This window comes from Anomaloglossus baeobatrachus, chromosome 3, assembly GCF_048569485.1.
Source record: "Anomaloglossus baeobatrachus isolate aAnoBae1 chromosome 3, aAnoBae1.hap1, whole genome shotgun sequence".
NCBI lineage: Eukaryota > Metazoa > Chordata > Amphibia > Anura > Aromobatidae > Anomaloglossus > Anomaloglossus baeobatrachus.
This window is the reverse complement of record NC_134355.1, coordinates 529,845,172-529,872,715: the sequence shown is the minus strand read 5'-3', so window position 1 is coordinate 529,872,715 and position 27,544 is coordinate 529,845,172. Positions and strand designations below refer to the sequence as shown.

General features: G+C 44.8%; 1 long non-coding RNA gene across 1 annotated transcript in view; it reads left to right on the top strand.

The window, feature by feature from the left end:
- Positions 1-25,681, top strand: part of LOC142295499 (uncharacterized) — a 65,967-nt gene extending 40,286 nt beyond the window's left edge. The window contains exons 2-3 of the long non-coding RNA XR_012751474.1: positions 8,906-8,992; positions 25,147-25,681. This is a non-coding gene — a long non-coding RNA (uncharacterized LOC142295499). The remainder of the gene's footprint in view (positions 1-8,905; positions 8,993-25,146) is intronic.
- Positions 25,682-27,544: the final 1,863 nt, after the last annotated feature.

The following is a 27,544-nucleotide window of genomic DNA, read 5'->3' as shown; positions in this document are numbered from 1 at the left end:
CCGCAGGCGCTGGCCCTGAGAAACTGGTGCCCTGGCGGTGGCGGTGTCTCTCCTACTCTGGTTGGGCTGTTGCCTTCAATCGGGACTTGGTTGTTGGGGGATCTACGTCCCCTTCACTGACGGATTTGGCAAATTCTGGCGACTCCTAGCCTTGCCGGGGTCCGAGAGGCCCCTGCCCTGGTGCTGACTGTCCTTCGGAACACTGCTCCAGACCGCCGGGCCACTACCCGTCCGCGGTCCTTCCAGGAACTTCCAAACGGTCCCCCTCCAGACAGTCACCGCCGTTGCTGACCTTGCTGACCTGTCCTGCACACAGCTGGACTACTTCAGGCTTTCTCTCTGTCACCACTCTTGCTTTCCTCCTTTACCACTTTACTTCCTTAACTCATCTTAGCTGTTTACTCCTTCACTCCCCTAGCTTATCTCCCTGGTTTCTCCCGCCTCCAGAGCTGTGAGCTTCTCGGTGGGCGGAGCCAACCGCCTGGCCCACCCCCTGGTGTGTATCATCAGCCTCTGGAGGAAGGCAACAAGGATTTTTGGTTAGCTTTGGTGTTCCTAACTGGGATGTAGGTTGTGGTGGTGTGTGACCTGTGTCCCCTGGCTTGCCCAGGGCGACACACTGCCGTAGCGATAATGTTTGCTACGCCAGCAATCACAAGATATCGCTGCTGCGACTGGGGCGGGGACTATCGCGCTCGGCATCGCAAGCATCGGCTTGCGATGTCGTAGTGTGCAAAGTACCCCTTAGTGCTGGGACTCACATTTTCCATGTGATAGTAGTGTTTGATTTGCAGGTAGTCAGTCTTTGAAATTTCTGTCCACCTAGAAGATAGGTAGTGGTCTCTGGTCAGTGATGCATTTGTTGATGCTGATGTGTATGCATGAACGACCCATGATCACAGGTCTAGATCTGCAGATCCTTAAGTCACTAAAGTATTTTTCTATTTAAATTTATTTTTTTTTATCACTGGAACATTCAGTAATGTGCCTAGGCAGTCTGTACACCCATCCCCTAGGGTTGCTGTAGCATGGACAACCCTTACTGAGAGACGTGTACCCTGAGCAGGAGAGAGGGCTGTATTGAGAGAGGCCATATTTCGAGACATTTTGCCACATTTAGTCAGTAAGTAACCGTAGTGACTAGTGACCTGGACAGAGTTCTTGGGGACTACCAGGTTTAACTGAAAAGACAGGGTCCATGTGTGTCTTGATAAAGTTGTTTTGGTCCTCTTCCAAAATTCTTTTACGTATACCATCTAACTGGTTGCAAAGAAACCTCCACTACATTTATCCTGACTGTTTGATTGATGTGCACTGCACTTTGTTTGACATGTGCATTGGGGTGAGCCTTTGTGGGTCAGATCCTCGGTATATATTCCTCCTCCTGCATCTTGTATTGCATGCCCCCTTTTCCTTATTTAAATATCGCGCCATACTGCTGTTGCTGCTGTTGGCGTCCAATAGAACGCAGGAGGTAGGAACATACACAGAGAACCTGACCCACAAAGTCTTGCCCACAATGCACACGTCAATCAAAGTGCAGTGCATTTCTACAACTCAGCAATCAAGCATCCGATCTTTCAACAAAGGATATGCCTGGATTCAGCATCAAAGTGTCAGCATGGCACTACCTTTACTTCATATAGCAAAATCCTGGTGGGTGGTTCCCTTTAACAGAAGTTCCAATCACTGACGCCGGCAAAGGAGTGTTCAGGAAGAGATTGGGTGAAAATTAAATTTTTCATTAAAGGAGTTGTCCGACATTAGCTTACCAAAAAATGTTGAGTTTATCTGTGCTGTATTGTCATATAAAACACCCCTACATTGTTATTTTTTGTTTTCTAACTTTTGTTCCTCTTGAATTATGACTTTATTCTCTGCAGCTCTTTGTTTACATTTAGCTCCAGCAAACTGACCACTTCCTGTGCTAAACCTCCCAGTCACAGCTGGCACTGCCCGGCCTCAGTGTCCAGCCCCACCCCAGTGTCCAGCCTCGCCCCCTGCCAGCCCCGCCCTCTGCACACACATTCCATGTCAGTATTCTGCCCCAGCACTGACCTGTTATCACTCTAGCAATGGAAATAACAGCCCCACATCGGGCTCTGCATCCCACACACACACACACACACATCGGGCTCTGCGCCCCACACCACATCAGGCTCTGCAACCCTCCCCCCATACACACACACACACACACACACACACATCGGGCTCTGCACCCCACATCAGGATCTGCAACCCTCCCCCCATACACACACACACACGGCGCTCTGTATCGACCCCCCCATCGTTCTTCACCGCCGTCCCCCCTCTCACCATCGTTCTGTACCGAACCCTACCCCCATAAGGAAAACATGTAGGCTACATTCACATGACCATTCCGTTTTTGCGGTCCATTTTTTTCACGGATGCATCCGTGTGTCATCCGTGTGCCTTTCGAAGCAGCAAGAAAGATATAGATGAGTAGATATAGAGATGAATAGATAGATAGATATAGAGACAGAGAGATAGAGGGATGAATGAATGAATAGAGGGAGGGATAGATAGATAGATAGATAGATAGATAGATGAGAAAGACATATATAATGTCCCACTCCCCTACATTTTGTAATTTTGCACCTTTGGTGCCTTTCATGTGGCACTAAGGGGTGCTTAGCCTTGTATTTAGCCAAAAAATAAATAAATAATTTTAAAAAAGACTACGTGGGGTTCTCCCTATTTTTGATAGCCAGCTAGGGTAAAACAGATGGCTGCAGCCTGCAAACCACAGCTGGCAGCTTCACCTTGGCTGGTAATCAAAAACAGAGGGCACCCCATGCTGTTATTTAAAATTAAATAATTTAAAACAAAAAACGTGGGGTCCCCCCCAAATTGGATCCCCAGTCAAGGTAAAGCGGACAGCTGTGGTCTGGTATTCACAGACTAGGGAGGTCCACGGTTATTGGACACTCCCCAGCCTAAATATAGCAGGCCACAGCCGCCCCAGTAGTGGCGCATCCATTGGATGTGCCAATCCTGGCGCTTTGCCCCAACTCATCCCATTTCCCTGATGCGGTGGCAAACGGGGTAATATATGGGGTTGATGCCAGATGTGTAATGCCACCTGGCATCAAGCCCTGGGGTTAGTGATGTCACGACGTCTATCAGATACCTGACATCACCAACCCAGTCAGTAATAAAAAAAAAAATAGACAACAAAAAAAGTTTTAATTGAAAAAACACTCCCCAAAACATTCCCTCTTTCACCACTTTATTGAAAAGAACAATCAAATCCGGGTGTGACGTAATCCAATAAGGGTGTCCCACGACAATCCATACCATAGTCAATGTCCCCGTCAATGAAGAACAGAATGTTCACCATTGGCTGGGAGAGTCGTGCAGTGACCTGAGCTAACAACAATGGGTCAGCGCAGGTCACTGCAGGGGATGACGAGCGCTGCTGTCAGGAGGTTAGATGAGATCATTACCTGCAGTGACGTCAGCGCTGTCACAGACTTCTCCGCCCGCCGCATTCTCAGCAGTATTGCCCGTGACGTCACCGCTAGTCACAGTCTCGGGCCGCCCGCGAGACATGACGTAAGAACGCTCGGGCATAGAAGGCAGTGACAGCGCTGACGTCAGGAGATCGTCACAGCAGGTAATGATCTCATCTGACCTCCTGATGGCAGCGCTCGTCATCCCCGCGGCTGCCAGCACTGCAGGGTGAGAAGCTGCTGACACTGCAGTGCGGACAGACACTGACACGTTGTAGTATGAGCAGCCGCGGGGCTGGCAGTGAGCGGGACACAGACTGATGCATAGACACAGATGACACATGATGACACAGACAGCGTGCACGGGGGAGGGGGGGAGACAGTCCCCTGGGCGTTGGGCAGTAAACATGATAAAGCACTGGGGACACAGCGCTGACAGTGTATCTGAAAGCAAGTGGGCAACTTTCTTGTTCCTTGCCTTATTGAACTGGACACTAAATCGGCTGGAATTCAGGGCGCACGTAGCTGGGCACAGGAGGCGGGAGAGGGAGACTACGGAGTGTGTGGGAGGGGGCGGGAGAAGTGGAGGGCGGGTACTCATCACACTATACCTGCCCACTAAGCAGCAGGGTGGTAACAAGCTGTTCCCAGATTTGCATGTCAACATAGTCCTGCCCATGTTGACATGAAATGACCGGAAGCAGCAAAATCGCGGCAGGAGCGGTCACATGACCGCTCTGAGCCGGGGGAGAGGGGCTGACAGCAGGGCAGGTAAGTGGTCACTATCTACTTACCTGCCCCAATGTAGCCCAATAGTGAAATTAAAAAAAAAAGTCAAAATAAGCTGGATAACCCCTTTAACAGAAGTTCCAATCACTGACGCCGGCAGAGGGGTGGGCGGGATTATGAGCAGGAAGAGGGGTGAATATTTATTCCATTAACCAGCTGGCATGTGACTATAAACTTCGGGGCTTATAGCAACACAATGAGGCAATAAAACGTCCGCAAGTTGTGCAAGGCCTATTTCAGGATACTATTAGTATGATGATTCACAACTAGAGTTTCTTTTTGGACTAGGACTTATATTTTAAGCAAACTCCAAAAAGGTTGAAAAATCCTGCTGGGCCTTATTTTCAGGATAGGTATTTTTTTCAGGGCAAACACAGTAACTTCCATGCTAAGTCATACCTCCCAACCGTCCCAGATTCTGCAGGCACTGCCACGATTTTAGAGGTGTGTCCCGCAGCCCGCGGCTCACAGCTGATGTCCAGGCTCCTCCCCTCAGTGCAGTGAATAAATTAAATTAAATTATCATCAGCTCTGGATTTTCAGGGCAGCCAGGACTCGAACCTGTGGAACTGTGAGTTCATTGTTTCAAAGGCAGCAGCTCTACCACTGAGCTACTGCCTATATTGAAACCCATAGGAAGATTTTGTTGTCTTGACCTCTATACTGCAGGTGAGACACCAGAAGCAGATTATTCAGCTGCAAAGATGGATGGAGGGATGGATGAATGGAGGGATGAATGGAGGGATAAAGGGAGGGATAGAGGGAGGGATGGATGGTTGATAGTAGGATGGAGGGATAGAGGGAGGGATGGATGGATGATAGAGGGATAGAGGTAGGGATAGAGGGATGGATGGATGATAGAGGGATGAATGGAGGGATAGAGGGAAGGATGGATGGATGATAGAGGGATGAATGGATGATAGTTGGATGGATGTTTGATAGAGGGATGGATGATAGAGGGATATATAGATACATGACAGATAATAGATTCATACATGATAGATAGTTAGATAGAATCATCGATATATAGAGGGATAGATAGATAGATAGATAGAATCCTAGATAGATAGATAGATAGATAGATAGAATCCTAGATAGATAGATAGCTAGATAGAATTATAGATAGATAGATAGAATCATAGAAAGATAGATAGAATCCTAGATAGATAGATAGCTAGATAGAATCATAGAAAGATAGATAGAATCATAGATAGATAGAATCCTAGATAGATAGATAGATAGATAGAATCATAGATAGATAGAATCCTAGATAGATAGAATTATAGATAGATAGATAGAATCATAGATAGATAGATAGAATGATAGATAGATAGATAGATAGAATGATAGATAGATAGAATTATAGATAGATAGATAGATAGATAGATAGATAGATAGATAGATATAATCATAGATCGATAGATAGAATCATAGATAGATAGATAGATAGATAGAATCCTAGATAGAAAAAATCCTAGATAGATAGATAGATAGATAGATAGATAGAATCCTAGATAGATGGATACATAGATAGATAGAATCCTAGATAGATAGATAGATAGAATCCTAGATAGATAGATAGATAGATAGATAGATAGAAAGAATCCTAGATAGATAGAATCCTAGATAGACAGGGGGATAGACAGACAGACAGATAGATAGATAGATAGATAGAGGGATAGATATAGATAGATAGATAAATAAATACTGTATCTCAATGTAGGTGAAGGAAAGAGTCAGATTAATTTGTTCCCATAAAACTACTATAAAGAAATAAGGAAAAAAATACAAAAATATTTTTTTTCTTATCTTCACCACCTTGGATTCAAACCAGCAATGTTCAAAACTTGTGTCCAGCAGCCTCCTAGCTTTCCTAGCTGCTCTAGCTCTTGAGCCACTAGGATTGATGTCAGAGGGAGGATTTTACATAAGCAGATGACACAGGACACAGCTCCATTGTACACAGCAGTGTCTCTATCTCCTGTATTCTGGAGAGAGAGGAAAAGAGGATTTTTTTTCTTCTAATAAAATTACTAAAAATAATAAAAAAAAAATAGAATAATGTAATTTTATTACAGTTTTTTATAAAATAATAAACATCACAAATCAGCAAATAACATGGACATATTTGGTGTCCCTGTAATCGTAATGACCTGAACAACACAGCGATCAGGTTATTTATGGGGATCGGTAAATGGCGGGAAAAAATGGCGCAATTTATTATTTTTCTTTATTAAAACCCATTAAAAATGTAATAAAAATGTATCACTGAGGCCGTGTTCACACATAGCGTAAATGCTGCATTTTTTTCTGCAGGTGTCCGCGCCACGAGCGCAATAACAATCTCCTCTGATTATTGCGTGTTTGCGGTATTTTTTATGCATTGTCGCCTTATTTGATACATGTTTGTTGCTGATGTGAATCCTGAAGCTTATAAAGAAAGAAACACCAAATCCTCACAGTTCAGCGGCGTCTTTCCACGCACCAGGGGCGGGGATTCCATGACGTCTCATCCACTTTGCTTGGACCATTAGTCCATGTTCACATGTAGTGTAAATGCTGCATTTTTTTCTGCTGTTTTTTTGCACATTTATTCTGCTGTGTTTAATTGTCCAAGTAAAGTGGATGTGATTCCATGAGAAGACGCTGCTGAATCCTGCGGTTTTGTTTTTTTCTTTCTCTGGAGGTTTCTATGTGGAGCTTAAAAAAATGCAGGAAAAAGCTTCTCTGTACAATAAAAACACTTAAAAACGCAGATTCACATCTGAACCAAAAACGCATTAAATAATGGAGAAAAGGCAGAAAAAATGCAGCAAAAATGGAAAAAACAGAGAAGATAGTTACTGTGTAGTTTGGTGTAGACAGAAACAAAAAGAAACAGAATTTATGCAACCTGTGACCACGGCCTTATAGGCACAAATAAGTAACATGTCATATAGTGACACATAGAAATATAAAAAAATTCTGACTGCTATGAATATGAATGAACAGTCCGGGACATCTGCTGAATGACCCTTACTGCCAAATGGGTGTGGCTAGGGGGTGTGGCTATGGGCGTGGTCAAAATTTGCCGCATACTTTATCCCTCTTTCCTTTCCTGAAAAGTTGGGAGGTATGGCTAAGTACCATTGTTTGTAATTAAGCTTTGTCTCACCAAGAGTAAAGTGTGAATTATTTAGCACCAGGACAAAGTCTGTCACTGCTTCTGCTCCTGATCAGACCTAGTCTGGTTTACCCCCTCCCACCAGGGAAGGACAGGGCAGGAGTGTAATGTTAAACACAGATGTAGACAGTCAAGAAAAAAACAAGACTGACACACTGCACACACACACACACACACACACACTCTAAGAGAGTCAGGCGGAAAATAAGAGTAGGAAGGAAACAACCATAGACAACTTGGGTAATCTACACAACCAAACAAAGCAGCAAGAGCACCAGAAAGTCTGGGACACCACACTAGACCAACTAAGACAAGCTATACTGTCATATGAAAAAGTTTGGGCACCCCTATTAATGTTAACATTTTTTCTTTATAACAATTTGGGTTTTTTCAACAACTATTTCAGTTTCATATATCTAATAACTGATGGACTGAGTAATATTTGTGGGTTGAAATGAGGTTTATTGTACTAACAGAAAATGTGCCATCCGCATTTAAACAAAATTTGACTGGTGCAAAAGTATGGGCACCTCAACATAAAAGTGACATTAATATTTTGTAGATCCTCCTTTTGCAAAAATAACAGCCTCTAGTCGCTTCCTGTAGCTTTTAATGAGTTCCTGGATCCTGGATGAAGGTATATTTGACCATTCCTGTTTACAAAACAATTTGTGGGGGGCGTGGCCGAGCCGAGCGGCCAATACGACGGTTGTCACTGTAATGACGTCATTTTGGAGCAAGACAGACACAGACAGACAGAATAAGGCAATTATATATATAGATAAGGGAGTTGTGGGCCCATCATAATGTGTATAAGGGAGCTGTAAGACAATTGTACTGTGTATAGGGAAGCTGTAGTCTACTGTGTATAGGGGTGCTGTGGGCCCATAATACCGTGTTTAAGGGAGCTGTTACCAGTCCACATTATACTGTGTATAGGGGAGCTGTAGTCTATTATACTGTGTGTAGGGGAGATGTGGGACCGTTATACTGTGTAGAGAGGATCTGTGGGCCCATTATACTGGGTTTAAGGGTACTGTACATGGGGGACTCAGGTGACATTATTAATTCTTAAGTGGGTACTTAAGAAGCTTATTTATTGTTATAGGAGCCCTCAGGGTATTGTGACAGTTAAAGGTGCATTATTACTTTCTAGGGGCAAAATGTGAACACAGTTTTCAGGGCACTTGCACAAGGTATTGATATTTTCTAGGGGGAGGGGGCAATATTTACTCTAAAGGGCACAAATGAAACATTTTACTTTGTTATGGACACAGTAGTGACATTACTATGTGGGGCAGTATTAGGAGTACTGTTATTGTATCAAACAGCAAATGCAGTAATAGGGACACATATACCGTAGTAGCAGCATCTCAGCATTGGCGTATCTGTAGAATGAGGATATTGTGCAGGTTGGGAATAGATGGGACGGTGCTGAAAATGTGAGAAGTCAAATGTGTCTTTGTTGTAATCTCTGCAGAAGAGTCATGGCTGGAGATGTCGTCATAGCGGTCTGGGCCAGATGGAAAAGATGGGAAAAGTGAACGACTTCATCAGAATATCAAATGTAAGTCACTAGCTGTAACTGAACTGATCTACAGAACCGGTATCTACCACTATATAGTTGTGAGAGGGTGTGAGTGTATTAGTGACCTTTATCCACTGTGAAATACTGCAAAACACTTATTTACTATTCATTGTATGCATTGTTACTGACCAGCCACAAGAGGCCGTTGTTTTACATCTGCATTCGACTGTTTGGTTACTATAGCAACATCTTAACGGACTTCTTCACTGGACTTGGAGAGCTGAGGAGGTGCTGTGTGTGAGCTGCAGGGAAAGTGAGAGGTGTGTATAACAAAAAGGCGCCACTGCAGAAACACTTAAGTGACTTGGGAGAAGATTTGTGTTAGACTTTAGCGAGGAGGATCGCGACGCATGTGAGAATCCTGTGCCGGAGATTCACTATTCTGCAGTTGCTGGTAATTCTGGTTCACTGTCAAAGTATCTCCAAGGCTCTTATTATGGCAGCTAGACATCATAGTACCCGGGTACGGTAGGCTGGGCCCAGGACTGTGTGCACCCTACACTTTATGTTTTGGTACCAAAACACCTATCCCTTCTGGTTCCACACAGTAAGACATGCCGACTCTGCTGTGTCAGTTTACAGTTACATTTAAAATCTTAAAGGGACAGCGCCACACGTTTGCATTGACTGTTGCTCTATAATATTTCTAAGGCCCGTTTCACACGTCAGTGAAAAACAGTGACGTTCTTCATTGACGTGTAAAACATGCCCATGTCCCTCCGTGTGCCGTGATTCACGGCACACGTGGGTTGTCTAAGTGCAATCCGGGCTCCATTCTCCGTGGCCCGTGATTGCACCTAGAAATCAACTCACCTGTGCCCGCTCCCGCTGTCCTTAGTGCTGATCGCTCCCGCGGTGCAGCATCCGGCCGGCGCTGACCCTCGCAGCAGCTGCTTTCGGGTCGGCTGTGATGTGCATCATGAATATGCGCGACAGTAATGAGCCGGCTCAGAAGCAGCAGGCAGAACGGGCTGCAGAGAGCGTCGCTGGAGCCGGGTCAGTAAAAATGCTTTTTATTTTAGAAGCACGTTTTTTTCTGGCACGTGTTTCACGGATCACACCATAGTGTGGTCCGTGGGACATCCGTGATGCCAGAAAAAATGGACATGTCTCCATGCGGCAATCACGGACACGCGTGCACGCTGCACGGAGACAGGTTCAGTGGAAAATCATTGATGTGTGAGCAGACCCATTCATTATAATGGGTCTGCGTATGTCAGGGATTCTGGTACGTAGAAAAAAAAAAGCACAAACGTACCAGAATCACTGACGTGTGAAAGGGGTCTAACACTGTGTTGCTGAGCTGTGTGGTTTGCCTTCCCACTTTTACTATCTGCCTTCTCTGAGAGGCTTCAGCAATTAGGGGTATTCAGGGGGTTTATGGGATTTGTTTATGTTTAGGTGGATAAATTGTAAGCTCCTGTGCTGCATCACTCTTAGGGCGTGTTCACACACATACAATTACTCCTGCTTCCCAGATGGACTACTAGGTATTAGGCAACTGTTCAGAGATTCCCTTGGTCAGGCAAAGGTTGGTGAGAATGCGACATAAATCGCTGTTATAGCAGGCGCACCACAGAGGTGTCGGCCCCTGTTTTATGTATGCCTTTATGATGTTGTAAAGTAAAGCAATCATTTATCAATCCAACTGCCTAGAGTCGCTTTCCTGGTGCGTGGTTTGGCTGTATACTGGGAAGCCCACCTTGTACACTACTTACATTTGGCGTAGTCGGCAGGATACAGCAACTGCCATGGACCGGAACGTAGAGGCACCAGTAGCTCTGCACCAGGTGCCAATTTAACTGACACCCCAGGTATTAGCTCAGACAGGGTACATTCCCATGGGAGAACTGTTGCAACATCTGCCATAAATGTCATGGCACAAATATGACGTTGCAGGACTGGACTGAAAGGTGTGGAGCGTAGTTAAGATGTGCAACCTGACCCCCGAGCTGGGTTCCAAGTTAGCATTAAATACCTTAGAGGGTGATGTTGGACGGACTGTAATGGTACGGCCTGAGTCTGAGAAGGACACCCTAGAAAAAATATTCACTCTGTTGGAAGGAACTCAAGGAGGGCAAACCAAAGTAACACAACTGTGAAGCTGTTTTTTTTAATCGATCATAGCGGGAGGGCGAAACCTTAATGCAGTACTTTACTGCCCTGCAATGAAGTACAACGGCGAGATCCAAGGGCCAGTGGAGCCTTCTGGGAGGTGGACTGGCTTCTTCGGGATCAGTTCATTGCATGGTTAGCCAACACATTTTTACAGGACAAGCTGCAGGAAATGACCTGGACAATGGCTGACCTCACATTCTAAAAGGTTTACCTGGCTGCTGTAGAGAGAGAAGAGGAACCCAGGCCTATGGGAGCTAGTACCGTAAGTGGTAAAGAAGGGGTAGGACCTGATATCCCTATATATGAGGTGGAACCAGTGGGAACTGGGGGTCCGACCATAAATCTCCATCGTAACATGCTTCGAAGGTGTCAATTTAAGGGTCCTGCACCTGCAGAGGTAACACCTAACTCTAACGTGGTGGGAGTGGAACTCCTGGTGGATGCTGCCTGGTGGGTTGTACCCACTCCTCCACAGGCTGAAAGCCCCATGACCACTGTGGTCTTGTCTCCCAGAGAAATTGTTATACCACCCGCGGTTCTCCCAACAGATAATGTCCCAGAGCAGGTGGATGTTCCACCTCTGCAAAGGACCACTCGGTCTTCAGCGAATGTTGCTCCACAGCGCTATGCACAGCATGAGTTCATTTGGAGAGGTGTGTCAGGGGCACCAACCTCAAGTGAGGTGGCATGTGAGAGGGTGTGTGTGTATTAGTGACCTTTATCCACTGGGAAATGCTGCAAATTATTTACTGTTCATTGTATGCATTGTTACTTACCAGCCACAAGAGGCCGCTATTTTGTATCTGCATTCAACTGTTTGGTTACTATAGCAACATCTCAACAGACTTCTTGACTGGACTTGGAGGGCTGAGGAGGTGCTGTGTGTGATCTGAAGGAAAAGTGAGAGGTGTTCGAACGGAATGAGCCGCCGCAGAAACACTTAAGTGAATTGTGAGAAGATTCGTGTTGGAGTTTAGCAAGGAGGACCATGACGCGTGTGAGCAGCATCCTGTGCCGGAGATTCACTATTCTGCAGTTGCTGGTTCACTGGGAGAGGATCTCTAAAGGCCACTTTACACACAGAGATAAATCTGCGACAGATCTGTGGTTGCAGTGAAATTGTGGACAATCAGTGCCAGGTTTTTGGCTGTGTACAAATTGAACAATATGTCCATGATTTCACTGCAACCACAGATCTGCCAAAGATTTATCTCTGTGTGTAAAGTGGCCTTTAGTCTCTGGTTATGGCAACTGGACACCATAGTATCCGGGTACAGGTCTGCGTGCATGCAACACTTTATGTTTTGGTACCAAAACACCTATCTGTTCTGGTTGGGCCGACTACATACACACAGTAAGACTTGCCCACTCTGCTGTGTCAGTTTACAGTTACATTTAAAATTTTAAAGGGACAGCGCCACACGTTTGCATTGACTGTTGCTCTGTAATATTTCCAACACTGTGTTGCTGAGCTGTGTGGTTTGTCTTCCCATTTTTTTCTATCTGCCTTCTCTGTGAGGCTTCAGCAATTAAGGGTGTTTAGGGGGTTTATGGGATTTGTTTATGTGTGAGTGGATAAGTTGTGAACTCTTGTGCTGCACCACTTGTAGGGCGTGTTCACACACATACAATTACTCCTGCTTCCCAGAGGGATTACTAGGTATTAGGCAACAGTTCAGACAGTTCCTTGGTTATGCAAAGGTTGGTGAGAAGGCGACATAAATCGCCGTTACCGGTGGCGCAGCACAGGGGTGTCGGCCTTAGGCATTGTATTTATATTGTTCTGTTTTCTGGATGCCTTTCTGTTTTTGTAAAGTAAAGCAACCATTCATCAATCCAACTGCCTAGAGTCGTTTCCTGGTGCGTGGTGTTGCTGTCTACTGGGAAGCCTACCTTGTACACAACTTACATAGTCACCACATAGCGGTAATATCAGTGTTATCATATCATACAGAGTAACTCCGTTTATTTAACTTATTATGTAGAGTTGAATACACTGTGTGCAGAAATATTAGGCAAATTAGTATTTTGATCACATGATAATTTTTATACATGTTTTCCTACTCCAAGCTGTATAGGCTTGAGAGCTAGCTACCAATTAAGTAAGTCAGTTGATGTGCATCTCTGTAATGAGGAGGGGTGTGGTGTAATGACATCAACACCCTATATAAGGTGTGCTTAATTATTAGGCAACTTCCTTTCCTTTGCCAAAATGGGTCAGAAGAGAGATCTGACAGGCTCTGAAAAGTCCCAAATTGTGAGATGTCTTGCAGAGGGATGCAGCAGTCTTGAAATTGCCAAACTTTTGAAGTGTGATCACTGAACGATCAAGCGTTTCATGGCAAATAGCCAATAGGGTCGCAAGAAGCGTGTTGGGCAAAAAAGGCGCAAAATAACTGACCATGAATTAAGGAAAATCAAGCGTGAAGCTGCCAAGATGCTATTTGCCACCAGTTTGGCCATATTTCAGAGCTGCAACATTACTGGAGTATCAAAAAGCACAAGGTGTTCCATACTCAGGGACATGGCCAAGGTAAGGAAGGCTGAAAAATGACCACCTTTGAACAAGAAACATAAGATAAAACGTCAAGACTGGGTCAAGAAATATATTAAGACTGCTTTTTCAAAGGACTGATGAAATGAGAGTGACTCTTGATGGGCCAGATGGATGGGCCAGAGGCTGGATCAGTAAAGGGCAGAGAGCTCCACTCCGACTCAGACGCCAGCAAGGTGGAGGTGGGGTACTGGTATGGGCTGGTATCATCAAAGATGAACTTGTGGGACCTTTTCGGGTTGAGGATGGAGTGAAGCTCAACTCCCAGACCTACTGCCAGTTTCTGGAAAACAACTTCTTCAAGCAGTGGTACAGGAAGAAGTCGGTATCATTCAAGAAAAACATGATTTTCATGCAGGACAATGCTCCATCACATGCATCCAACTACTCCACACCGTGGCTGGCCAGTAAAGGTCTAAAAGATGAAAAAATAACCCCCTTGTTCACCTGATGTGAACCCCATAGAGAACCAGTGGTCTCTCATAAAATGTAAGATCTACTGGGAGGGTAAACAGTACACCTCTCGGAACAGTGTCCGGGAGGCTGTGGTGGCAGCTGCACGCAATGTTGATCGCAAACAGATCAAGCAACTTACAGAATCTATGGATGGTAGGCTGTTGAGTGTCATCATAAAGAAAGGTGGCTATATTGGTCACTAAGTTTTTGGGGTTTTGTTTTTGCATGTCAGAAATATTTATTTCTAAATTTTGTGCAGTTATATTGCTTTACCTGGTGAAAATAAACAAGTGAGATGGGAATATATTTGTTTTTTATTAAGTTGCCTAATAATTCTGCACAGTAAGGGGTACTTTACACGTTGCGACATCGCTAGGATCGGCTAGCGATGTCGAGCTCGATAGTACCCGCCCCCGTCGCACATGCGATATGTGGTGGCTTTGACTGCCAAACTATCCCTCCTTCAAGAGGGAAGTGCAGCGACGTCACCGCGACGCCACTAATCGGCCGGCCAATAGAAGCGGAAGGGCGGAGATGAGCAGGACATAACATCCCGCTCACCTTCTCCCTTCCGCATTGCCGTCGGGACGCAGGTAAGGAGATGTTTGTCGCTCCTGCGGGTTTACATACAACGATGTGTGCTGCCGCAGGAGCGACAAACAACATCGTACCTGCGGTCGACTCGACATTATGAAAATGACTGACGATACACAGATCACCGATTTTCGACGCTTTTGCGATCGTTTATCAGTGCATCTAGGATTTACATGTCGCGATGTCATTACCGGCGCCGGATGTGCGTCACTAACGACGTGACCCCGATGATATTTTGGAAGCAATGTCGCAACATGTAAAGCCTCCCTAATAGTTACCTGCAAAAACAGATATCCTCCTAAGATAGCCAAATCTAAAAAAAACCCACTCCAAATTCCAAAAATATTAAGCTTTGATATTTATGAGTCTTTTTGTTTGATTGAGAACATAGTTGTTGATCAATAATAAAAAAAATCCTCTAAAATACAACTTGCCTAATAATTCTGCACACAGTGTATGTGAACTGTGAAATGATATTTAAAGGTGAATGTATGCCTAAAATGGATACTATCGCACACAGTTATATATGTTTATTCATATAAAAGAGTGACAGCATTGATGTAACGTGACATTGTATGTGGATTAGTTGTAAAGGTCTTTAAATATAAAAATGCATGTTGGGTATGTAAGATTCTGTTTTCTATAGGTTTTTGTCTTTATACTACCATGACTAATCAGTCATGAACAATCTGCTTTTCATTATGCATTGCACCTGACCTGGGGGCCGGTTTGCAATTTTTTGAAAGGTTTCTGCTGTCCCTTCTGGCTTTCATAATTCACAGTCTTTCTATCTTCCCTTTAGAGGGTGGTTGTCCACAATACATTCTAAGAATAAATACCATTCTGAAATAAATGCACAATAATGAAATAGGGGAAATGAGCCAACAGAAAAATAGTATTTCAGTAAAGAAGGCTTTCTTCAAATCTTAATTTTGTGTTTAAAGGCAATCTGTTGGGAAGTTTTTGCTATGTAATCTGAGAACATCATGATGAAGTGGCTGAGAGCCTGATTCCAGCGAGGTGTCACTTTATGGCCTGGATGTTACTATTTCAGTAAAATAATGGTTTTATCAGCAGGAGATTATCACTGCAGGACTCAGTGTCTTGTAACTCCTGGTTAACTACTCTGTGTAACCTCACCCCCACCACTGATTAGCAGATTTTTGTGTCTACTGTACATTGTCAGAAATATGCTAATCAGTGGTGTGGGCAGGATTATACAGGGCTCAGAACTGCTAAGCTTGTATCAGAGAAAACAGTGATTGTATCAAAATGACAGCATACAGACCAGCAAGTGACATATTGCTGAAATCAGGGTTCTCAGGAATGTACAGTGCTGGCCAAAAGTATTGGCACCCCTGCAATTCTGTCAGATAATACTCAGTTTCTTCTTGAAAATGATTGCACTCACAAATTCTTTGGTATTATTATCTTCATCTAATTTGTCTTCAATGAAAAAAAAAAAAAATTGTCATAAAGCCAAATTGGATATAATTCCACACCAAACATAAAAAAGGGGGTGGACAAAAGTATTGGCACTGTTTGAAAAATCATGTGATGCTTCTCTAATTTGTGTAATTAACAGCACCTGTAACTTACCTGTGGCACCTAACAGGTGTTGGCAATAACTAAATCACACTTGCAGCCAGTTGACATGGATTAAAGTTGCTCAACCCCTGTCCTGTGTCCTTGTGTGTACCACATTGAGGATGGAGAAAAGAAGGAAGACCAAAGAACTGTCTGAGGACTTGAGAATCCAAATTGTGAGGAAGCATGAGCAATCTCAAGACTACACGTCCATCTCCAAAGACCTTAAAATTCCTTTGTCTACGGTGCACAGTGTCATCAAGAAGTTTAAAGCCCATGGCACTGTGGCTAACCTCCCTAGATGTGGAAGGAAAAGAAAAATTGACAAGAGATTTCAACGCAAGATTGTGCGGATGGTGGATAAAGAACCTCGATTAACATCCAAACAAGTTCAAGCTGCCCTGCAGTCCGAGGGTACAACAGTGTCAACCCGTACTATCCGTCGGCGTCTGAATGAAAAGGGACTGTATGGTGGGATACCCAGGAAGACCCCACTTCTTACCCCGAGACATAAAAAAGCCAGGCTGGAGTTTGCCAAAACTTACATGAGAAAGCCTAAAACGTTTTGGAAGAATGTTTTTTGGTCAGATGAGACAAAAGTAGAGCTTTTTGGGAAAAGCCATCAACATAGAGTTTACAGGAAAAAAAAGAGGCATTCAAAGAAAAGAACACTGTCCCTACAGTCAACCATGGCGGAGGTTCCCTGATGTTTTGGGGTTGTTTTGCTGCCTCTGGCACTGGACTGCTTGACCGTGTGCATGGCATTATGAAGTCTGAAGACTACCAACAAATTTTGCAGCATAATGTAGGGCCCAGTGTGAGAAAGCTGGGTCTTCCTCAGAGGTCATGGGTCTTCTAGCAGGACAGTGACCCAAAACACACTTCAAAAAGCATTAGAAAATGGTTTGATAGAAAGCACTGGAGACTACTACACTGTGTTCCAAATTATTATGCAAAAAGAGTTTAGGAGTGATAAGGTCAGTAATTTTTGTGTGTCATTTAAACTCATTGCTGGTGATGTGTGTCAGGGCTCTTTATATCACTGAAAGCAATTGCAGATGCCTGTGTAAATTAGTTTGGAAGGTGTGTCCAAATAAAGGCAAGACTACTTAAGAAGGCTGTTCCACATTATTAAGCAGCCTACATTTTTTGCCAAAATGGGAAAGAAAAAGGATGTGTCGGCTGCTGAGAAGCAACAAATTGTGGAGTATTTAGGTCAAGGCATGACTACCAACAACATTGCCAAGACACTTCATCGTGATCATCGCACAATCAAGTATGTAGCTGATTCACAGCACACACGTGTGCGTGCTGATAACGAAAAATTGAGGACTCTTTCCAACAGGCAATTGTGTCAGGGAAAAAGAGCAGCTGCTAAAATGCCTTGTCATAGAGCAGACAAGTTTTTGAAGCTGATGATGCCTTCAACGTCCCCAGAACAAGAAGATGCGGGGTCCTTCAGAGGTTTGCAGCTGTGCGTAAGCCATCCTGTCGACCACCTCTATCCACTGCACACAAGCAGAAATTGTCCAGTGGGCCAAATGATACATGAAGACTGAGTTCCAAACTGTTTTGTTCACCGATGAGTGCCGTGCAACGTTCGATGGTCCGGATGGATGGAGTGGAGGATGGCTGGTTGATGGACACCCCATGAAAACACAGCTAAGGAGGAGGTGGAGTAATGTTTTGAGCTGGAATCATGGGGAGAGAGATTGTTGGCCCCTTTAGGATCCCTGAAGGGGTAAAGATGAACTCCATAATCTATGTGGAGTTTCTAAAACAGCATTTCCTGCCATGGCTCAGGAGGAAGAACCGTGCATTCCACAGCAAGATCATCTTCATGCATGATAATGCACCGTCTCATGCTGCAAATAACACATCTGCATCTCTGGCTGCTATGGGCATACAAGAGGACAAACTTATGGTGTGGCCACCATCTTCCTCTGACCTCAACCCCATTGAGAACCTCTGGAGCATCATCAAAGGAGTGTCTATGATGGCGGGAGGCAGTTCACATCTAAGCAACAGCTCTGGGAGGGTATTCTGTCCACATGCAAAACAATTGAAGCACAAACCATCCAAAAAATGACAAATTCAATGGACGAGAGAGTTCAGAAGCTTCTTTCAAACAAGGGGTCCTATGTGCAAATGTAACATCACCTAGAATTAAGTTTTGACTTGAAAACTGTTTGATGTCATTTTGTAATAAGCTGATAAAGCTTATAATTTCACAATTGACCATTTTTTTTTCAAAGTAAAAATAAAAAGGTTGAAAACTCTGCTGTGCATAATAATTTGGAACATGCATTTTTAAAACTATACTGTTTTCATAGGCAGTTTGATCAAAAACATTTCAATTATACTCGAATAGTAGATGACTGGAAAATAACAATGACTGCAATTCATAAAGTTAATTTAGGAAAATATGAAAAAATATTTTTTGCATAATAATTTGGAACACAGTGTAAAATGGCCAGCAATGAGTTGAGACCTGAATCCCATAGAACACTTGTGGAGAGATCTCAAAATGGCAGTTTGGAGAAGGCACCATTCAAACCTCAGGGACCTGGAGCAGTTTGCCAAAGAAGAATGGTCTACAATTCCAGCAGAGCATTGTAAGAAACTCATTGATGGTTACCGGAAGCGGTTGTTCGCAGTTATTTTGGCTAAAGGTTGTACAACCAAGTATTGAGCGGGCTTTACACGCTACGATATTGCTAGCAATTGATCAATGATTTGATTTTTGTGTCATTCTCTTTTGTGTGTTTTCATTACAAGCAAAATAAATGAAGATAATAATACCAAAGAATTTGTGATTGCAATCATTTTCAAGAAGAAACTGAGTATTATCTGACAGAATTGCAGGGGTGCCAATACTTTTGGCCAGCACTGTAAATACTGGTGGCAGATTATTTTTAATCTGTTGTACCACAGAAACCACCGCACCAAATAAATAGTTTTCACTTACAGTTGGGTAAATTGGGTTCTGTAAGCAGAGGCCAATGAGCTTGATTTTTCCTGACAAAATCTAAGGCTGATGTGAATAGCGCTTTATAAATACAAACCTGAAAAAGTAAAGTATAAGTTGATAGTTTGTAGCAAAATAACTTAAAACCATATTTTCCTGACTATAAGACAAAATTTTTTAACAAGATAACATATTGCTAAAAAATGTATGTGCGTCTTATACTCCGCAGTCAGTAAGGTGAGCAGTGCCTGATCTCCTGGACTGCTTCCTTAAATCATGGAGGAGAGGCTTCATAAGTGATGTCCTCCTATCGCTGAGATAACTTAAAGGGAACCTGTCACCAGTTTTTCGGTCTATAAGCTGCGGCCACCACCAGTGGGCTCATATATACAGTATTCTAACATGCTGTATATAAGAGTCCAAGCCGCTGTGTAGAATGTAAAAAACACTTTATAATACTCAGCTAACGGTCATGCTGCGGTGGAGTCTAGTCAGATGGGCGTCCCCGTTCTCCGATGCCGGGGTCTCCTCTTCCGGCCATCTTCATCCTCCTATTAAAGTCTGTGTGCATGATGCATCCTACGTCATACACACTCGCTGGTCCCGCGCAGGTGCACTACAATACTTTGATCTTCCCTGCTCAGGATGATTTGCCTGCGCAAGACCTCAATGCCGGTGAGTGTGGATGACGTAGGACATGTCATGCACCCCGGCTACAGAAGAAGGACGACAAAGATGGCCGAAAGAAGCGGCGCCGGCACCAGACAACAGAAACTCCCATCTGACTAGAATCCACTGCAGCGCAACCGTTAGGTGAGTATTATAAAGTGTTATTTATATTTACACAGCATCTGCTCTTATATACAGCATGTTAGAATGCTGTATATAAGGGCCCACTGGTGGTGGCCGCAGCTTATAGGCCAAAAAACCGATGACAGGTTCCCTTTAAGTGGAGGCATAGTGTTCCCTGTTAGGAGAGACTGAGCCAATGTTGCTGGCAGGTGATGGAAAGCTTGTGTCCACATGAATTACTACAATGATGGATCTTTCGTGCACAAACCGAAGAAAACTAAAATTATCACATGTAGATGGAAAGTTGATTTACATTTAGCAGAAGAGCCTCTGTCTTCCAGACAAAAGCCGATCTCCTGCATTTCCACTCTTTATCTATGCAACATATGTGATGCCATCCTTGTTTGCCCACATTTATTTGTGATCATGAAGGGCACAGAACATCGGTGTAGCACAGCACAGCTTGATATGCAACCTGCAATAGGCATCCTTATAAGTAGTTTGGCTATTAGAGTTAGTTTTACTTAAAGGGAACCTGTCAGGTGCAGTATGCACCAAGAGACACCATCATTTCTGCGTGCATATTGCTAATCCCTGCCTAACTGTCCCTGTATAAATTAGCATAGATAAAGAGATCTTTAGAAAAACTATTTCTAAAGTCTTTTATAATATGGTAATGAGGACAGGGACTAGTCGCAAGGGCGTTATTTCCTTGCCTAGTCGATCCCTTAGCATGTTAGCACGCCCCTGTGAGCGTTCTAACATGCTAAAGAATGTGCAGCATCAGAGGCATGGTCGCGCTCACTGCTCTCTGCTGACACCGCACCTTACGCTGGATTTCGGCTCAGTGGGCATGATCAGAAATCCCGGACTTCCAGTTGTGGCACCTCTGAGGCTCAGTCGCCACAGGGTATTGCATCTGATTTAAGGTGCAATGCTTATTCCGAGTAAGAGGAGATTAATCACTAGTGTTTTTCACTTACTCAACATCCAGCCAGTTAGTCAGCCAGTTACACAACTCAGGAAGCCAGACAGCCTGGGAAATTCTCGGTTTCTGGGACAATTACTAGTGAGTCATCAGGAAGGTGGGGGCTGCAATGAGGGAGTAAGGAACACAGACATTTTCACTTTAGAATAGTCTGAGACTCTGAACAACACAGTTGTAGAAGAGAGTGCTTGAGAGTTCCTGCTAGAACTGGGCAGAATGGAAAAGGGCAAGAGGCAACCGGTGGAGCTATTGAGACAGAGGAGAAAATGGTAGTTGGAGGTCGAGCCTAACCGTTCCCACAGTGTCAGCGAAAGCAGGGTGCAGAGCCATAGGGTGGGACATATTCCACGTTGGACCACCAGAATCTGCAGGGGATGGGGATTCAAAGTCCCATCACCCACAACCCACTTTCCTGGAGCACAGTGAAACATAGGGTCTAGGGTCAAGATCATGGTCGGGCCCCATGGCGGATCCACGCCACCTGCATACGGGATGGGACACTTTAAAAGAACACCGTTGTCCCCAAGTTGCTTCAATCCATGGGGATCCACAAGTAAGTGCAGAGGAGGAAGGTCTCACACTCCACAGACACCGGTGATTGCTTCTGCTTTACCCGGGACCGGCTGGAGCCCATCGCGGCGGAGAGTGGCACCACCGGGGCATCTTACGAACTATGAGTAAAAAGAACTTAGAACCGCAGCCCCAATGTCATCCTTGTCATTGCCGGCGTCACCGCCCTGCGCTTTGGCGCCACTAGTCGTCCCCACGGCCCTCATCTTCCTGGGGCCCGCTCCGCCTTTGGGGAGCAGAACCATCTTGACTGCGGCATCACCGTCCGCCCCAGAGGACATCTCCGGCAGCTAATTCCCGGCCGCATACCACAGGTGGTGTAGTCACTTCCAACATCCACTTCCTACCCCCATTTATTGTAGACATCTCGGGAAACGAAACCAGGCAGGCCGCCACGACTACACGACCAGCATCGGTCTGCCGATGAGTAACAGGTATGAGACCGACCCCCTGCTCCCTGGGTGCCACACAGTCATGCGTACTATGAAGCCGAGTGTACGCATCCAGGCTTTAAACTGGTATAGTGCACATGACCGGAAGTCTGGGGATGTTCTGATCGTGTGCACTGAGCCAAAAAACAGCAGTGGCAGCAGAGGTGAGAGCGACCATGCCTCTGATGCTGTGCATTCATTAGGATATTAGTGTAGTATACCACGGGGCCTTAGGGTACTCGTCACCGGGCCAGCGGTTCCTTGGGGTAGCTGTGACTGGCCTGACCTGGCTCCGTGACCCCGTCGGCTACATGTTAAAGAAAAACAGCAAACAAACAGTACAGATGGGGATGGAATGAGGGTGACGGGCCCCTGGGAAGCGTGTCACCGGTTGCAGCGGTGACTGTGATCTTGGCCTCCTCCACCGCCGACTCTTCCTGTGACTAGTCCTCTCCCAGGGGCAGTACTGGATGGGGAATGGGGATGCTTTGCAGCGCCACCTGCGGTATGCGACCAGGAACTAGCCGCCGCCGCTACACAGTCTCTCTCTGGGGCAGCTGTTATGTGCAGCCAGGATGGTATCGCTGCACGGATAGAGCGGGGTATCCCGGGAGGTGAGAATTGGGGCAGCAGTCCACAGGAGCGGCGGAGCGCAGGGCTGCGGCAGGTAGTCACAGAGTCACCAGGTGAGGTGCGGGTTCCAGTCACTTTATTTACTGGCTCAGGTGGTATCTCATCCTTGGTGCTGGTTCTCGCCATCAGAGACTCCGGTTGCTTCCCAGGCATGTCAGAGGCTGGATCCGGTTTGGTAATCTGTGGCCTTTCTCCTCCATGCACAACTTTGTACTTTCCCCCGGTCCTGGCCCGTACAGGCCGGCAGCCTGGGTCTCTCGTGGGTCGGACCTCTGTCCCATCTCCCCCTTCTTCCTCTCTGCTGCCGCGCTGCGACCACCCTAACTGAGGCTCTGTACATCTCCTTTGCTCAGTCCTGTGCTCTGGCGACTGCTCCTCTTTTAGTCCACGTTTACAAGTGCTGGGTCCTGTCTCTCTAGGTGTTACTGGCCCCAGCTTGGTTGTGCTGTCTGTTTGGTGTTACATCCAGACAGCTCTGTTCTGCCTCCCTGAAGGCCTGACAGCCTCCCCTTCAGGGAGCTGCACATTGTGCGTCTGCTCTGTCTCGTATCCAAGCTTGTTCTGGCTAAAAGTGAAACTACAATGTTCTCTACTCCTTACTGCTCATGCCCCCACTTTTACAAGGTGCTATGGCAACCACTCTTGACCTAATTAGTGGAGGCCACCTGGCGCCTGCCTGGAACTGTGTGTTTGTAGAAACATTGTTAACCCTTTCCTAGTGACTGCTTCTCCATGCTGTATGGTGGTGTGAGGTGTGTGAAAACTTACCAGATTAACATCTTCCTGCCCGGGGAGAATATAATGATATACCCTGTAGTGACCAGTCTCAGGGGCGCTACATTAGCACGCCCACAGGAGCATGCTTACATGTTAAGGTGGCCGACTAGTCAAGGGAACTAATGCCCAGGGAACTAGTCCCTGCGCTCATTACTATATCATATGGGATCTTTAGAAATACTTTTTCTAAAGACCTCTTTATCTATGCTAGTGTATGCAAGAACAGTTAGGCAGGGATTTGCAATATGCACCCAGAACTGCTTGTGGTTCTGGGTGCATATTGCACCTGACAGGTTCACTTTAAGTGTACAGCCGGCTAAATTGTGCAAAACGAGTTTACAGTGCCTTGTGAAAGTACTCACCCCTTTGGCATTTTTCGTGTTTTGCTACCTCACAACCTGGAATTTCACAGGTTTTTTTAGGGTTTGCACCAGTTCATGTAAAGAACATGTCTGCAACTGTGAACATTTGTTTTTATTTTTATTTTGAAGCAAACAAGTGGAAATAGGACAAAATAACTGAAAACGTAAGTGTGCATAACTATTCACCTCCCACAAAGTCAGTACTTTGTAGAACCTCCTTTTGCAGCAATTACTAGCGCCAGAAATGTTTAGGTGCTTCATAGCAAAAGGGATGAATACATATGCACATGCCAATTTTTGTTTATTTTATCCCATAAATTTAATTTTGCCTATATTAGTCTTACTTTACTTCCCTAATTGAGAATATTTAGTGCTCATGTATTACACAGAAATCGGATTACAAAAATATTTAAACACGGATTGTAATGTCACAAGATAGGTAAAAGGCCAAAAGGGTGAATACTTTTCCAAGGCACTGTAAGGGGTACTTTGCACATTGCGACATTGCTACTGCGATCTCGTCGGGGTCAAATCGAAAGTGACGCACATCCGGCGCTAGTAACGATGTCGCAACGTGTAAAGCCTAGATGCACCGATAAACGATCGCAAAAGCGTCGTAAATCGGTGATCTGTGTAGTGTCGGTCATTTTCATAATTTTGCTGCAGCGACAGGTACAATGTTGTTCCTCGTTCTTGCGCCAGCACACATCGCTTTGTATAAAGCCGCAGGAGCAAGGAACTTCTCCTTACCTGCGTCCCGCCTGCAATGAGGAAGGAAGGAGGTGGGCGGGATGTTTATATCTCGCTCATCTCCGCCCCTCCGCTTCTATTGGCCACCTGCCGTGTGACGTCGCTGTGACGCCGCACGACCCGCCCCCTTAGGAAGGAGGCGGGTCGCCGGCCAGTGTGACGTCGCAGGGCAGGTAAGTCTGTGTGAAGCTGCCGTAGCGATAATGTTCGCTACGCCAGCTATCACAAGATATCGCTGCTGCGACGGGGCGGGGACTATCGCGCTCGGCATCGCTACAATCGGGTAGCAATGTTGTAGTGTGCAAAGTACCCCTTAGTGTAATAAAAGACATTACACATGTAAGACACCAGGTACATAGTTGATTCTGCAATACATGCAATTGTGCTCTTTATGAACTTTGATAGAAAACAACCAAAATAAACTGTATGGACTTTTGCTATGTCACTGTTTGGGACAGTATGTAATACCCTCTATTTTTGGGTTACAACTCTCCTGATAAGCTTTTGTCACTTTGGAATAATTCATTACCCTCTCCCACCTCTTCTACCCTAGAGCACCAAGAAATGAGCACAGATTTAGACAACCAAGGTTACCGACATTACCTCCTGCACAATCCACAGACTTCATCCTTTAGCAGGATTGTATTCAAGCACCAGTCGAGTTCCCCCTAAGCACAACAGCATGGAGCAAAACTGCCAGGACACAGGTACAGCCAGCTGTGTTAATTTGTCATCTCACAAACCCACTAATGTAGAACTCAGTGTGCTTTGCAGAGGTCTTACATTTTACGAAACCTCTAGACAAAGCAGAACCTGTAGTGCCATGGAACAATACTTCAGAAGTCTGAGACTGAAGGATTTCTTTGATGATAAAGACTTGAAGCAGCCAAAAACAAGTCAGACTAGACAACAAGAAAAATATCTGACTGGACACCACCTCCTCCTGGATGCAACACCATTTTGGACCAATATATTGACTCATTTAGTGACACTGTAATCGTACTTACCTGAAGAGTAAAGCTCTCATCACTTTTATGACTCTGTGAATGGTGTTAAAAAAAAAATCCTGAATTACTGTTTCTTCAATATTCTGCCTCACAAAAAGCGGAATAGAAAGCGATCAAAAAATATTAAGTGGCCCAAAATTGTACCAATAAAAACTCCAACTAATCCTGAAAAAAAAACAAGTCCTCACATGACTCTGTCAGCAGAAAAATAAAAAAACTATAGCCTTCAAAATTCAGTAATGCAAAAAAACCTTTAATTTGTAAAAAAGCATTTTTTTAGCGTAGTAGTAGCCAAACCTAAAAATCTATATAAATCTGGTATCGCTGTAGTCATACTGACCTGACGAATAAAGCTACCAAATCACGTATACCGCACAATACACTTATATTGGGCAAGGCTGCGCCACTTAGACGGGTTCTACAAGGGGCTGCTGATAAGTCTTTTTCTTTAACCAGAAAGAAACGAGATAAGATGATGAAACTTTACATTTATTCCACATACTCTCCACTGAAGTCAACACACTTCTTATATTGGTATTCCAAGTTCTGTAAGGCTAGCAAAAAGAGGGATTTCGGTTGTGCCTCAAACCAGGTATCCGTAGCAGCCATGGCATCAGAAATGGTGTGAAATTTGGTACTCTTGAGGTGTTTCTTCAGGTTTGGAAACAAATGATAGTCGGAGGGAGTTAGATTTGGTGAATAATGTGGGTGGTTAACCAACTGGAAACCCAGATCTGCCAGTTTTGACGTGATTGCTTGTGCAGTGTGAGCGGAGGCGTTGGCTTGCAGGAACAAGATTCCTTTGGACAGCTTGCCGCGCCTTTTGGCCTTCAGAGCTGCCTTCAATTGGTCGAAAAGTTCAATGTAATACCTTGCATTGATGGTGGAAGCCTTTTTGAAGGTAGACTACTAGCAGCACGCCCTCCTTATCCCAAAACACAGACGCTATCACCTTAGTAGCTGATTTTTGTACCCTGAACTTCTTTGGATGAGGAGAACCACTGTGCCTCCACTCTTTTGACTGCTTCATGTTTTCAGGGTCATACAAATAACTCAAGGTCTCATCCATAGTAACCAGTCGATCCAGATAGTTCTTATCAGTGCGGAAATGCTGACAAATGGACCGGGAAGTTTTCACTCGCATGCTTCTCTGATCTGTTGTCGAACATTTGGGGACCCACTTTGCAGATGGTTTCCTCATGTCTAATTGTTCATGGATAATGACACAAACAGGTTCACAGGAAATCCCAATGATGTCTGCTATTGCTTTAGCTGAAATTCATCGATTCTCAAGTATGAGGTTGTGCACAGCATCGACGATCTCCGGAACATCACCCACTCTCGGTCGTCCAAGACGTTCCTCATCATTGGTGCTGAAGTGGCCCATTTTAAATTTGGCAACCTTGTTTTTAACTGTGGAATATGAAGGGCACTGATCTCCCAATGTCTGCGACATATCACCATGAATATCCTTCGTGGACTTTCCTTGCAGAAACAAGAATTTTACCACTCTCTGCTCTCAGTTGCTGTGAATATCGCATTAGACTCCGCCATTTTGTTTTCGCTCGTGCGTAGAACACTGTTGCCAGAAGCAGCAAACACAAAATTTTGAAAACATATATTAGACACATAAGGCTTTCATGTGATGTAACATTCGTTACCATAGAAACAAAAAAAATCACAAAAAGCCAAAGACTTATCAGCAGCCCCTCGTAGCATGTTGCATACTTGACCACTGGCGCAGACACCGGCGAATCCTCACAGTGCACAGTGTGTGCGTTGGTAGGATTCACAAGTCTGCAGTCACATAAAGTAACTGTAGATTTGTCATTCTACATCTGATAACCCCTTTAATATTTGCTGAAAAAAATCTACTTTTAAATATGCAAAAGAGGGGGCTTTGATGCACCCTTGGTCTGGCATATGCTTTGTGCACCCTTATAT